At 39.0% G+C, this 12,214-nt stretch overlaps 1 protein-coding gene across 1 annotated transcript in view; it reads right to left on the bottom strand.

The window, feature by feature from the left end:
• Window positions 1-12,214, bottom strand: part of NLGN1 (neuroligin 1) — a 400,680-nt gene that overhangs the window by 367,512 nt on the left and 20,954 nt on the right. The gene's annotated exons all lie outside the window — the stretch shown is intronic.

The following is a 12,214-nucleotide window of genomic DNA, read 5'->3' on the forward strand; positions in this document are numbered from 1 at the left end:
CGTGACACCTGGAAGACCATCCTTTACTCATAGAATAATAATAAAACTTCATACTTTTTTAGTAATGTTTCTGGCCATAGGAACATAAAGCAATTAATTAATATCAATGGAAAGCCTTCCACCAAAGGACCTAAATAAATAGCTATCATAAGTCATAGAAATTTTTGCATATGCAAAATATCTTAGAAAGCCGTGCAAGATATCATACAATCTGGCAATAAAGAGACTGTATAATTAAATTGCTGGCATTATACCTTCAGTAATATTTCATGTATTGTCTTGGAATAAAGAAAAAATGTTTTTCTTATCAACCTGATGAACTTTGGCTAACACACCGACAGAGGTTACTATCTTCTTTCTCTGAAACAGCTCACAGGGCTTGAAATGTCTCCTCGCCTCCTGCCAGAAACGCACACTATTCCTACAGATGAATCATATTTCAGCAGCATGCTGGAATCCTAATCAAGGCTCTTAGCCCCACCGCACTGGACTTCTGCAGACGGGGGATATATCACATGAGCTGTGGGAGCAGCCATTTGGGGCTGACAAACCAGATTTGCAGGAACAAGTACTGGTAATTTGCTGGGCAGGGCTTTATAATTTTTTTTCCTTATGCCACACTAGGTAAGTGACAAAGAACCTACCAGAGAACATATGTTCTCTTCTCAATGACAGACAAAAGAGACAGATTGAGGAGAACTGACAAGGAATGAGGGGGGAAAAAATTACTTACATACTTCAGTTTACTGGGGTGGGAAATCTCCCAGCTGAAACGCATTTGAGCACTGTATGGTCATATGCCTGCACTCCCATGCATGTCTCTCTAATCTTTCTTTTAAATACTCAGTCATGTAAAATTCTTCAGGTTTATAGTCTTCAAAGTAAGTTAAGTGTAAATCATAGAATGACTATTTTCATAAAGTCTAATCTTCCTGTATTTGTCAATTCAAGACAGTATAGACCTACAGATTGCTTATGTTCATTTTTTTTAAAGGCTGTTTTAATCAGTTAATCTGGTGTCATGCTTACCTCTAGCTACAATTTTGAATTTGATCACGTTTAGGTAATCTTTAATACTGTAAAATTCATACTGACACTGTAAGCATACACAAGTCACTGTGCAGCTACAAGTGCTTTATTAGCCCCATTTGTCTTATTGAAATTCTGCTCCATTAACTGATAAGGTATATAGTTCCATCTGGCATGGATGTGCCACTCAAGCTACCCAGGTCTTATTCATTAGTGTATTGTGCACCATTTGCAAACACACACACGTAATAAGTTCAGGACCCACCCAAAAGGACTACATGCTCCAGCTTTACAATACCCAAAAGGCTTTTTGCTTTGCATCACAAAAAATAACTCATTTTTTAACTGGAGGGCAGGTAAGCCAAAGAAGGGAAGTTTCCACTTAAAGCGTGGCTACATCTAATTTCGAAAGACAAAATAAAGCTTATTACCAGAAAGCAAATTTCATTCAGCTGAACTCAGCCATGCTGCTGGCACATCTTCTTACCAAAAAAGTAAATACTGTAATACCAAAATAACCAAACATTTGGTATATTATATTCAGTGACCCTGTATTTCCTACATTTACTGTGACAACATTTGTTCCTTTTACTTTTAAATCCATAGATGACAACACATACTTCTTGCTGGACCTTGATATTGCTGCTAATTTTCTGGTAAAAGCACACTTTCAAAAGCCTGGATACAGAAACTCACCCAAACTTGTTAAGTTGTCTGATTTTTAGTGCCATTCCCATTAACTAGGGAATATATCTTTATTTTTTGCATTACAGTTAGTATACACCTTTATGCCTTTTTAAAAGTTTAAGATGAATATCAGTGCTCATTAAACTGCCAAACTGATGATTTTGGCTAGAAACTGGTATCATGAGCCAACAGCTGCCTTAGTTTACAGCCAAAAAAGGTCTACCCACTGGAACTGCACTGAAAACTTGAATGGAATTGAAGAGATAAAAAGAACAATAATTTCATTCTGGTTTGGGAGATGATTTTTCAGGCTTCCTGTTATTCCATGCCCTGATTAGATGAAGTCCTGAAATGCAACATCCAGTACAAGTCAGGCCTGTGTTTCGGAAGAGTTGCTAACTGTTTGCTTTTTCTATGGTAATGATAGAAAAAAAACTACCTTCCAGGAACCGAAGGCAAAGTAGTAATGTTCTCTTTACGGGATTTTCTGGTTTAATAATGTAGTTATATACCTAACAGATTTTCTTTATCTCTCCCTAACTCCACTCCCTCCTCCTCACCCAAAAAAAAAAAAAGCAACAAAAATACAAGAGTGAAGAATTTTTTCCTAGAATTAAGCAGCAGTAACATAACAGCCTGGACGGGGTCTGCATAGGTGAAGAATAAAGATAACCTTTTTTTTTTTTTTAAGTTGTAACGCATTAAGCTCCTTTCATCTTCATTGCTTCACAGCTCCTCAGTAACGCCTCGCTCATGTCCCAGGGGACTAAGTTCTCCTTCACCGTATAGTACCTGCTCTGCATCAAACCACAGGTACTTACAGAACATCATTCATCAACATCAGAGCAACCTTTCAATCATGACAGGATCAAGATCAAAGTGCTCACAAAACCCATAAGCAATTCTAGTAACTAATAACTCATCAATACCTGAGAATATATACCTACGTAACAGCTACTGCAGAGTGCATCTTAATCAAATACAAGACCATCACGATCACTCTTATAGTTTCATTTGCATATATATTCACAACAGCCTTAAATGCAAAGTAAAGAAGAGCCTTACATATGATCAAAGATTGAGCTGGCATGTCTTTTCAGCTTAGAAACGCTAGGAAAGGTATTAAAGATCATCAGCGTGGTGGGCATCACACCACAAAAGAGTTCAGAGATGGCTACATGGGTGGCAAGGTATGAGTATCGCACGTGAATTACAAAATACTGTTGTCTTAGGTGCTTCAGGATGGATTAGTTGCAGTACCTTCATTTCACCAGTTTTGTAGATTATTTTCTGCCTCAAAGACTGAATTCCCCTGACCTACCATTGTCCCCACTCCTTCCTCATGAAGCAGTCAAAGACTCATAAGACTTGAGGGCTAAAATAAGGAAAACTGAGGCTGCCAGTAGTAATACATTCCCAGCAACGGCGCCGCATCTCTCTCCAAGGAATTGTGAGCCAATCAGGTAACGTGATCTGTGAAAACCAAAACTCTGCAGACATCCATTTCTGACAGCAAGAGACCAGAAACACTTTTCTGAGGAGCTACTAACATAGAGTGTGTTGACCTCATCATTCCCAACAGTGACATGATGTAAAACTCCCTGTAGATTGGCCGCATGCTCTTCTTTCCCAAATTTCTATGTAGGTATAGCTCCCTAGAGAGGGCTGTTCTTTGACTACAAGAGTATATTTCTTCAGCCTAAATTTATGCTGTATGGTCTTACTTTCATAGTGCTACACTGCATAAGTTATGAGTTGCAGATTTGGGTAAGAAAGATGAAAATTTATTTAAGAGAAAGGAAATTATGTGATAATATCAGCTAATATATAACTGGGTTTTAGTCGCTGTATGACAATTAAGTGTGTGTACCTGTGTGCGTGCCTGCTATAAAAATGTTTTCAGTTTTTTGTATATCATAATTTTTATGCTATGAGCAGTAATTATCTTTTAATATGGAAAACTGGAATGATTAATATAGTTTAACACATTACACAAGATCTTGTTTTTGCAAGACAGCTTGCTTTCTGTTTATTCTCATCTAGATGTCTAATGAAGTGAATGCCATATCACACAAGTAGATGGGTTAAATGAATCAAACACAACATTTTGCCTAATAAGAAAAATTTACAGAAAACTTATGTAAAAGGTTAGTTGTTTTTTTTAAAACACAGAGCTGTAACAGCAAGAATTCACAAAGGTCTGTGTTCCTCAAAGTCAGAAATCCTTATGAAAATATAATGATCAAAAGTGTCACACAGAAGAACTCTCAGTAATTATCAAAAACTTCAATATTGTCTGTAAGCTGTTACACTGAAAAGCCTCAAACCTGCATCTTTTTATTTTCTCACTTCTTCTCCAAACACGTACAACTAAAGGAAGACTGAAACTGCTGCCAGGATTTTTTAAAACGAAGCACTGAAATGATTCACATGAAAGCAGTTGAGCTTTTCCAACTTGCCAATATGGGGTGTTTAAGATTTTCTTGGTCTCATTTCAGCCTCAGCATGATCATCAACGTAGTTCCCTTAATGACATTATTTGTGTTACGTAAACATCAGCATCATCGCTCTGTGTGGTTTGTGTGGGCAGTGAGACCTCGAGTGCCCTGGTCCCCCCCCAGTCACAGGGACCCTCAGACTTCCACATCTAGCTGGGACCTTTGTGGATGCAAGAGGAAACTGTTGCTGTTGAACTAAAACCTGCTACGTTCCTAGCAAAGCAAACAAACAAATCTATGAGCAATTAGGACCATCAGCAATTCAGGAAGTTTTGATGTTGGGCTTTCTGAGGACCAGAAAGGAGAAAGAGAGAAACCCCTTTCTTTAAGCCGAGGGGGTACAGTAATGTCTCCGTATTCTCAGGCTAACTGGAAACCAGCTTTAACTGATTCAGGCTTTTGCCAAGAACAAAAGAAACTTGATCATACAGCTCAGTACTACTCCAACTTAATGAATTACCTTTGGTAAAAAGCACTTTAAAAGATTCCCTGAAGAAAACCCAACTGATGCTTGGGCACAGCACCAGCAGGACTGATCCCATAGCATGCTCTCTCCAACCTGAAATCCGGCACGCGCGGTGTCCTTTGCAAAGCCGGCAGCTGCTCCGGCTGCCACCATCCGCGGTGGGTGCAGGTGCCTCTGCTGCCTGCACCAGCTCCCGCGTTGGCTAGAAATCATTCTCAAATGTGGTTTGAGGATTCCAGCTCTATGAGAGCGCTTCTCAAAAACTCCGAACTTTGCAAATTAGGCAGAATGTGCTGATGGGGTTTTTGGTGGCTGCCAGATCTGTATTAACAAGAAACCTTTTTCACCTTCTCAGGTCGCGAGCTGATACACACAATCTCTGTGAGGCTACTGAGCAAGCAGAGAGGAGACAATGAACTGAAAAAGATGACTTCTTTCCTCTTTTAACTAGAAACGCTTTCATCTGCCTAGAGCTTTCCACAGAAGCAACATTATATCATAAAGAAAATATAACATAGCTGATTAATTACAACAAAAGTACAATCAACTCGACACAATGCTGTGCATTAGGTAGGTACCCACTGTAAACAGTAACAGACTAGAACCACCAGACGAGTGGAAGTGATTGCCTGTAATTGCAGGTTGACACCAAAATTACTGGCTTCAAGATTGAATTTGGTGATAATGTAAATCACTCCCTGTTATTCTTTTCTTAGCAGCCTGTCTTATGAACTGTCTGAAAGAAGATCACTGGATTCCTCTCTAAAGAAAATGAAGTAAATTCAACTTATTTCCCACTTCCATTATGATTTCTGTTGTTACTCTGTTAATGAGGTGCAGGGTTTGGGGCTTGGTTTTCAACACGCCTTTTACGATCTCAGTTGTTAATACAAATCTATCTCCGTGGTAGCTGCAGGCACGTTCGTTGACAATAAAGGCATGTCCCAGTCACCTTTCCAGCCACCTCGACTGGTGACTTGCTTTTATTACTGCTCCTTCTTTGCAGGACAAATATTTATTAAAAAGTTTGTGGTTACAGTTGCCTCCTGCACTTATGTATCATGACTGAGGATTTGCTGTAATTGCATGTTTGGGGTTTTTTTGTCTTCCAGCTCTTTCACAACGAGCAGAAGAACAGTATATGCTTTACAAGACAAGATATAAAACTCCCTCAGAGTCACTGCTATCGCGGGAGCTCCTCATAACCAACCAACAACCAAACCACGGTTAGCATGCTTGTGATCACAAAGCCACCTCTCTAAGATCTGTCTTTCCTATAAGTAACAGAGAGAGAGGGAAGAAAAGACAGCAGAGATATAGACACAAAGGCTGGTTTTATATTCGCATTTTGGCTCAGAGCAGCAGAGCAATTTTGAAACAAATCCCCTGATCTTCCCCACTTACTGCAGGCTGGTGTGGTTCCCGTAGCTTGATTTGGTGAGAGTCAATTCGGCTCCGTGCAGAGGAAACGAAACCATTTGCTCCTCTGCAGGTGCAGAGTAAGTGCTCTCCACCCCTAATGAGCGCTCAGCCATTTAGGTAGCCCCTAACAACATGCCTGATGAAGATGTTTGGCCTAGGCCACCAAACTAAATATTTTAAACAGAATTAAACCACATTCAACATAAGAAAAAGCAAAATCATTCCCAAGATCTACAGAGCATTTTCATATTTGTGGCTCAGCATTGCTGGCAATCTGCACAACTGGGGTCCTGCGGACCAAGAAAGGGATTTGTTACTGCTCTCCAGTAATTACTTCCAACACACCTCAACACAACTGAGTGCCACAATACAGCATCTTCGTAATGAAGGGTACTGCAGAGGCAAAGAGCCTTTGGAGATAGCCCAAAACAGTAATAACTTAATACCCAATTGATCAGAACATGAATGAAATAAACAGCATGGTTTCTGGCAGCATGAGAGGCATTATGAAAAGCACCTTAGTTATTAAACAATCAAGTAACACTTATCTAAGGAGCTCACAGCACCAGATAAGAGGCTGAATAACTAAACAGGAAAAGGCACAGGATACAGGCGAAAGCTATTATCTTGTCAGATCTCTATGAGATTTTCTGGAGATAAGTTAAAAAATGTTCTGTATTACCCTGTCAAAAAACGTAAATACTCTGGCTGTACGCTGCGCTACATGACACTGTGCATCAGAAAACAAAACCAGCCAGGAAATGCACACATGATGGAAAGATGTTTTGATCATAAATCAGATAAAACCCCAACACATTAACCTAATAATACAATTTACAAATAGAAAATATAACTTGATTACCAGCCTCCTCATTTCTGAAGGTTAGATTAAAATTAGCGCTTAAATAATCTGCTATCAGGAAAAATGTGGAACAAAAATTAGAAACATTCAGCTGAGACTCAAGCTATTTTACTGTGGCTAATAAGCAGCAGATTTCTACTTGATTTTTATTCTCAGGAGACTACGTTCAGAAGTAACTGGATCTGTGTTTCAACCAATTCAAGGTAACTCGATGAAAAGTTGAGGCTGTAAAAAACAGTTGGCCAAATCTATCTGGATAAAGTTGTTAAAAAGGTTTGATATTGAGAAAGGCTAAACACCTCATAAAAAGCTGATATCCCCATCTTCTGTAGAATTCAAGACATATATAAGTATTTTGTAGATCAAGCTTTTTGTAGGGCTGCACTTCTTGCACCTTGACATGATACATTAACTTTTTTAAAGGTCCATCCTGGCAGAGCTGGCCTGTTTCTGGTATTGTAGCTAGCTCTAAAAGAAAAAAAACAAAAACCCACAAAAAACCCTCACAAAAAACCCCCCAAAAATAAAAAATCCCACCCCAGTTTCAGGGATCTCTACACTAAATCATGTTGCTTTGAGAAAGGAAATATCACTATCATGTAAACCTGCACAGGTTTTCACATGCTGCGGTTGCAGGTGTGATGTATCTCACTCTGATACACCAAGGTACTGAGGGATTATCAGACTGGATAACCCACAGAATTAACCATGTATGGGCATGTTGATCTTTAAAGACATTGCCAGGGTAAAAATTCCCGTTACGTGCATGGCAGTGGTCATGGATATCCCTCAGAGCAGAGAACAGAAGGAAAGCTCTTGTTTGCAAACCCACTTGTTCTGTAGCAATAGTATTTGCACCAAACGGTCATGCCCAGTTCCCAGAGCAGCACCATTATTATCTCTGATATTGGGGCACAAGCACAGAAGTTGACAAAAAGCCATTAATATGAAGTCCCAGCAAAAAACAGCAGATGGGAAAAAGCACAATAGACCAAGGATAAGTCATAAAAAAAGGCTTGAAAGCTTTGCTTTTCATCTTCTATGAGGGAAAAAAATACAAAGAAAAAGTACAGAAATATGACAGTGTCCCTTTAACTCCAACACACTTACTAGCTTAACAGTTATCCAACACAGAAAGAAAACTATTATAATATTACTAAGGTAAAATAGGAGATTGTGGGCTTTTAAAATAGGTGCAGAAAAAAACACATCTGAAATCCATCACAGGTATGCTTAACAGCAAAAGTACACAAATGCCCTAAAGAAGCTAGGTCACGTAGAGCTGTAACCTAACCTGTAAACCAAAACCAACTGCACAATATAATTTGCTTGTATTAGCTATACAAGTGATTCTTTTCACACCTCTCTGTCCCAAATACTCACCAGCTTCACTTTGCCTCGTACTGTTCTTTATCAGATATACACCACCTGAATGACTCCAGTATCAACCAACTTAAAAAACACATTTGCAATTTCACCATTTCAGCACAAGTCAATACATGCCAAACTGAAATCAATCCCAAAGAATTTAAAAATATCACTTTCTGCAGATCTACATGATTCTTAAAAATCATGTGTATAAGTTTATATATTCACATGGTGTTTTACCAATATGGAATATTATAACCCGCTGTCATGAAATGCCTGGATGCAAAAGGAGACGAGAACCACCAACATGAGAGAAAACACAGAATGACAGGCAGAGCATGTTGAATGAGGAGTGATTACTGGCACGTTCAACTAAGAAGGAAAGATTTCTGGCATAACAACATTTTGAGAAAAAACATGGAAATGGTAGGAGAGAGATGAACACAGAACTATCTATAATGAGCGGAGCACAGTAATGAGAAAAGCCATGCGTGTTTGAACCAGAGAAAAATAACAGTAAGGTGAGATACCTGGAAAGGTCTGTTAGGTATGGAGTTTAGGGTTAGCTTCAGCTTGCGTTTGAGCAATAATATGAACATTTGAAAACGCTTTCTTATCAGCAAACACCAGTAGGGTAGGGCGGGAGGAAACGCTAACCAAGTACAATTGACACAGTTGACCTGTAAATATGAGGCTACTGTAAACTCGATCCAAGTTAAGCTGAAAATAAAAACAGAGGAGCTACTATTTCAGTTAGAATTTCATTTTCATATTGAATTCATCAGAAACTTCCGTTTTAAATTTAACTGAAGCTGTCACAGAATTTCCCATCTGCCTCGCAGGAGGGCTGCAGACTCTAGGAGACTTGCCGCATCATGTAGAATAAGTTTGCTGTGAAAAACATGGCTTTTTTCCTAGAACAGAAGGCAACTGGTAGAACAAGAGAGAGTAGGAATCATTGGAGGTTATACAAGTACATCAGCTGGGACCTTGAGTGATTTTGTTTGATGAATCATGGGGTTGAGTAGGACAGTAGTAATAGTTGTTTGATGAATCGTGGGGTTGAGTAGGACAGACTTTTGTGGCAGTGCTTTGGCCAGGCCAGAAGGAGGGAATACACACGGCAGAGGGACGGAAAGGAAAAATTACAGTGAATAAGCCAACACATAACCAACACAGTCACAAGGGCTTGTGGTAAATTTATTTTCAAATCCTGGCAGAGATTTAAATGCGTATTCCCTGTTACATACATTCTGAATTATTAATATCAGATTGAAGAATAAAAACATTCAGAATATTATATTTGATGTGTTTCCCATCCGTTTTACACTAATGGCACAATTGATATAAGTCAATATGAAAATCAATGCTGAATATTTGGCACAGTAAAGCAGTAAATGGCATAATCTACTGAGAGCTATTACATTCAGAAAATTAAGAACCAACAAGGAAATAAATACAAATTATATGTAAGTAAATTACACAAAGGTTTACGGTTTTGATGATGAAAAATGGTGCCATCTGTTAAAATTAAAGCAGCCCTTAACAGGACAGGAAATTGCTTTAAAGTTAAACATTATCAGCGGAGAAAACGGTAAATGGAGATTTTTAATCACACACTAGTTTCCTAATGTCCTCAGAAAGAACCCCACATCCTTAAAACTTGTTCTCAACTTTGAGCTCTTTGAACAGCCAGGAAGAGAGAGGAATAAGCACGGGAGAAGGAAAGGAAAGAAAAACGTGCAGTGAAAAAGAAAGGGAAGTTTCTCTCGTTCATCTCTGTTAGTACCTAAGTACCATTTGCAGGGAAGAGGCGGCTAGAAAGGAACTGGTTACAGCAGCATTAATGTCTTCATTGTGCTGAGCTGGTCTACCCAGTGCCCAGAGGGCATCTGCTTTAGAGATGAACAAAGAGGACTTCAAGGACAAGGACCGAAAGAAATTTGTGTTAAAATGCAATTATATACTGAAAAATGAGTCTATAAGTGGTGTCAGAGAGTTCAATGTTCATTGTCATGAGTGACTCCTGCTGAGATTTACTTGACTTACAAGGTTTTCTCATTTCCACCGCTAAAATTCTGCCTGAGATATGAACATCAAGTTGGGCTGTTTATGGTCCATGCATCATCATCCGTAATAAAGAGTCTACATTTGGGACTTAATTAATACAGCCAGGTCAGAATTCAGCTCACTCCTTCCCAGAGACGTGTCGGCTCTGCAATGCTAACTGGTGTAAAGAATAGCACGTACTTATTTTTCCGCACAAGTCAGCAGAAAGACTGAAAATACCCAGGACATAGATCTACTGTCATTTCTTGCAGTCACTTTTCTGACCACATACATTTTTTAAAATAACAAATATTTTTTTTCACTTGCCACAGCATTTGCAGTCCTTACTCACGGGGTGTTTTGCCAGACACAGCACTTGAGCCCTATGGAAAATTATTGGCACAGCTACGCGGCATTCTGCAGCATCCTGCTTTTTCTGAGGCTTGTTAGTCTAGGAGCGCAAGTAATTCTTCTAAGTAAAGGTTGATTTCATTTTTCACATTCATAAGTTGATTTCCATTTTGCTTACACATTAACGTGCATATTATTCAAATATCTACAAGCCGCGAAGGGGCAGTGATTAACCTTTTATTTCTTGTCTACTCCTTCCCTTTCCCGTCTGCCAGCTGTACGAAATTGGGCAGAAATACTTATGAGAAGGCCTTTCTGACTTCTGTAGGAAGACTGCTGCTTAGGGGATGAGCTAGAGATATATTACATATAGAACTTCAAGTTCAATCTGAGCTTATGGATAATAACAGCACTTTGTTCTCACAGCTACTGGAAGAGAGTGATACGGGCAGAGCTACCCTCATGCCAAATTGCTGCAGACTGACATTCTTAATTTCCAGAGGTAGGAAAACTGCCACCTCATTAAGAAGAACACTGTGTTATTAGTTTATTGGCATGGTACCAGCATTGGAAAAATGCAGCATGCATGTCCTTGTGACTAAAGGCAAAAACCTGGAGAAGCTTATAGAAAATTATTTCTTTGGACAGGAAGGGGAGAACAGTGGCTTTAAAGGGACCTGAAACAACAGCTAATAGTAAGGAACTTTCTAGTTGTGAATATATCCTCCCATCCCATAATATCGTTCTAATCGGTGCATTTTCATCCACTTCAATTATAGTAAAGACTCGTGAATTTAAGACAACTGATTGACAGTCTAGCATTGAAAAGTTCACAATCCAACAAAGGAGAGACGGTATCACAAGAAGGTCAAAGCGCACTCCTATCATAATGCAGATTCCTCCCCAAATTCCCCACCTTCTACATTCTAGTGACACATGGGAATAAGATTAATAGAAAGAAAAAGCAGCTTTCATTCTGAACAGTCTTTCTGAAAATCAGCATTTCCAGCATTTCAACACTTATTTGCCACAGCAGGGAGCTAATCCTTTAAAAAACCCCAACCCAATCAGCCAATCAGCCAACTGAACTGAAAGAATAATGACTTCTTTGAAGTTTTCTTTCACTACACTGGGAAAGTCCAGATGCTCTTGCTGGGACAGTTCAGATGTCTCAACCCGCACTAATTACTAGACAAGTCCTTCCCATTCATTTTCATTGTTAATTGCAAGAATCCAAGGAAGGTAGGTTCATAATGAGGCCACTGTTGATTTTTGCACAGGTATTAGTCTCTAGCCAAGAGCTAATTCTTCATCTGAAAAACTTTGTTTTCAGGCTTCTGAAAATGCTCTTTCATTCCTAACATGCTTTAATTGACATGTAAACTATCATACATCTTGTTTTTCTTTCACATGAAAGATTACTTGCAAATGGAATGTATCTAAAATGAATGGCTCTGCTCCATCATTGTACACTGCCCTTTG

Source organism: Grus americana, chromosome 9 (assembly GCF_028858705.1).
Source record: "Grus americana isolate bGruAme1 chromosome 9, bGruAme1.mat, whole genome shotgun sequence".
NCBI lineage: Eukaryota > Metazoa > Chordata > Aves > Gruiformes > Gruidae > Grus > Grus americana.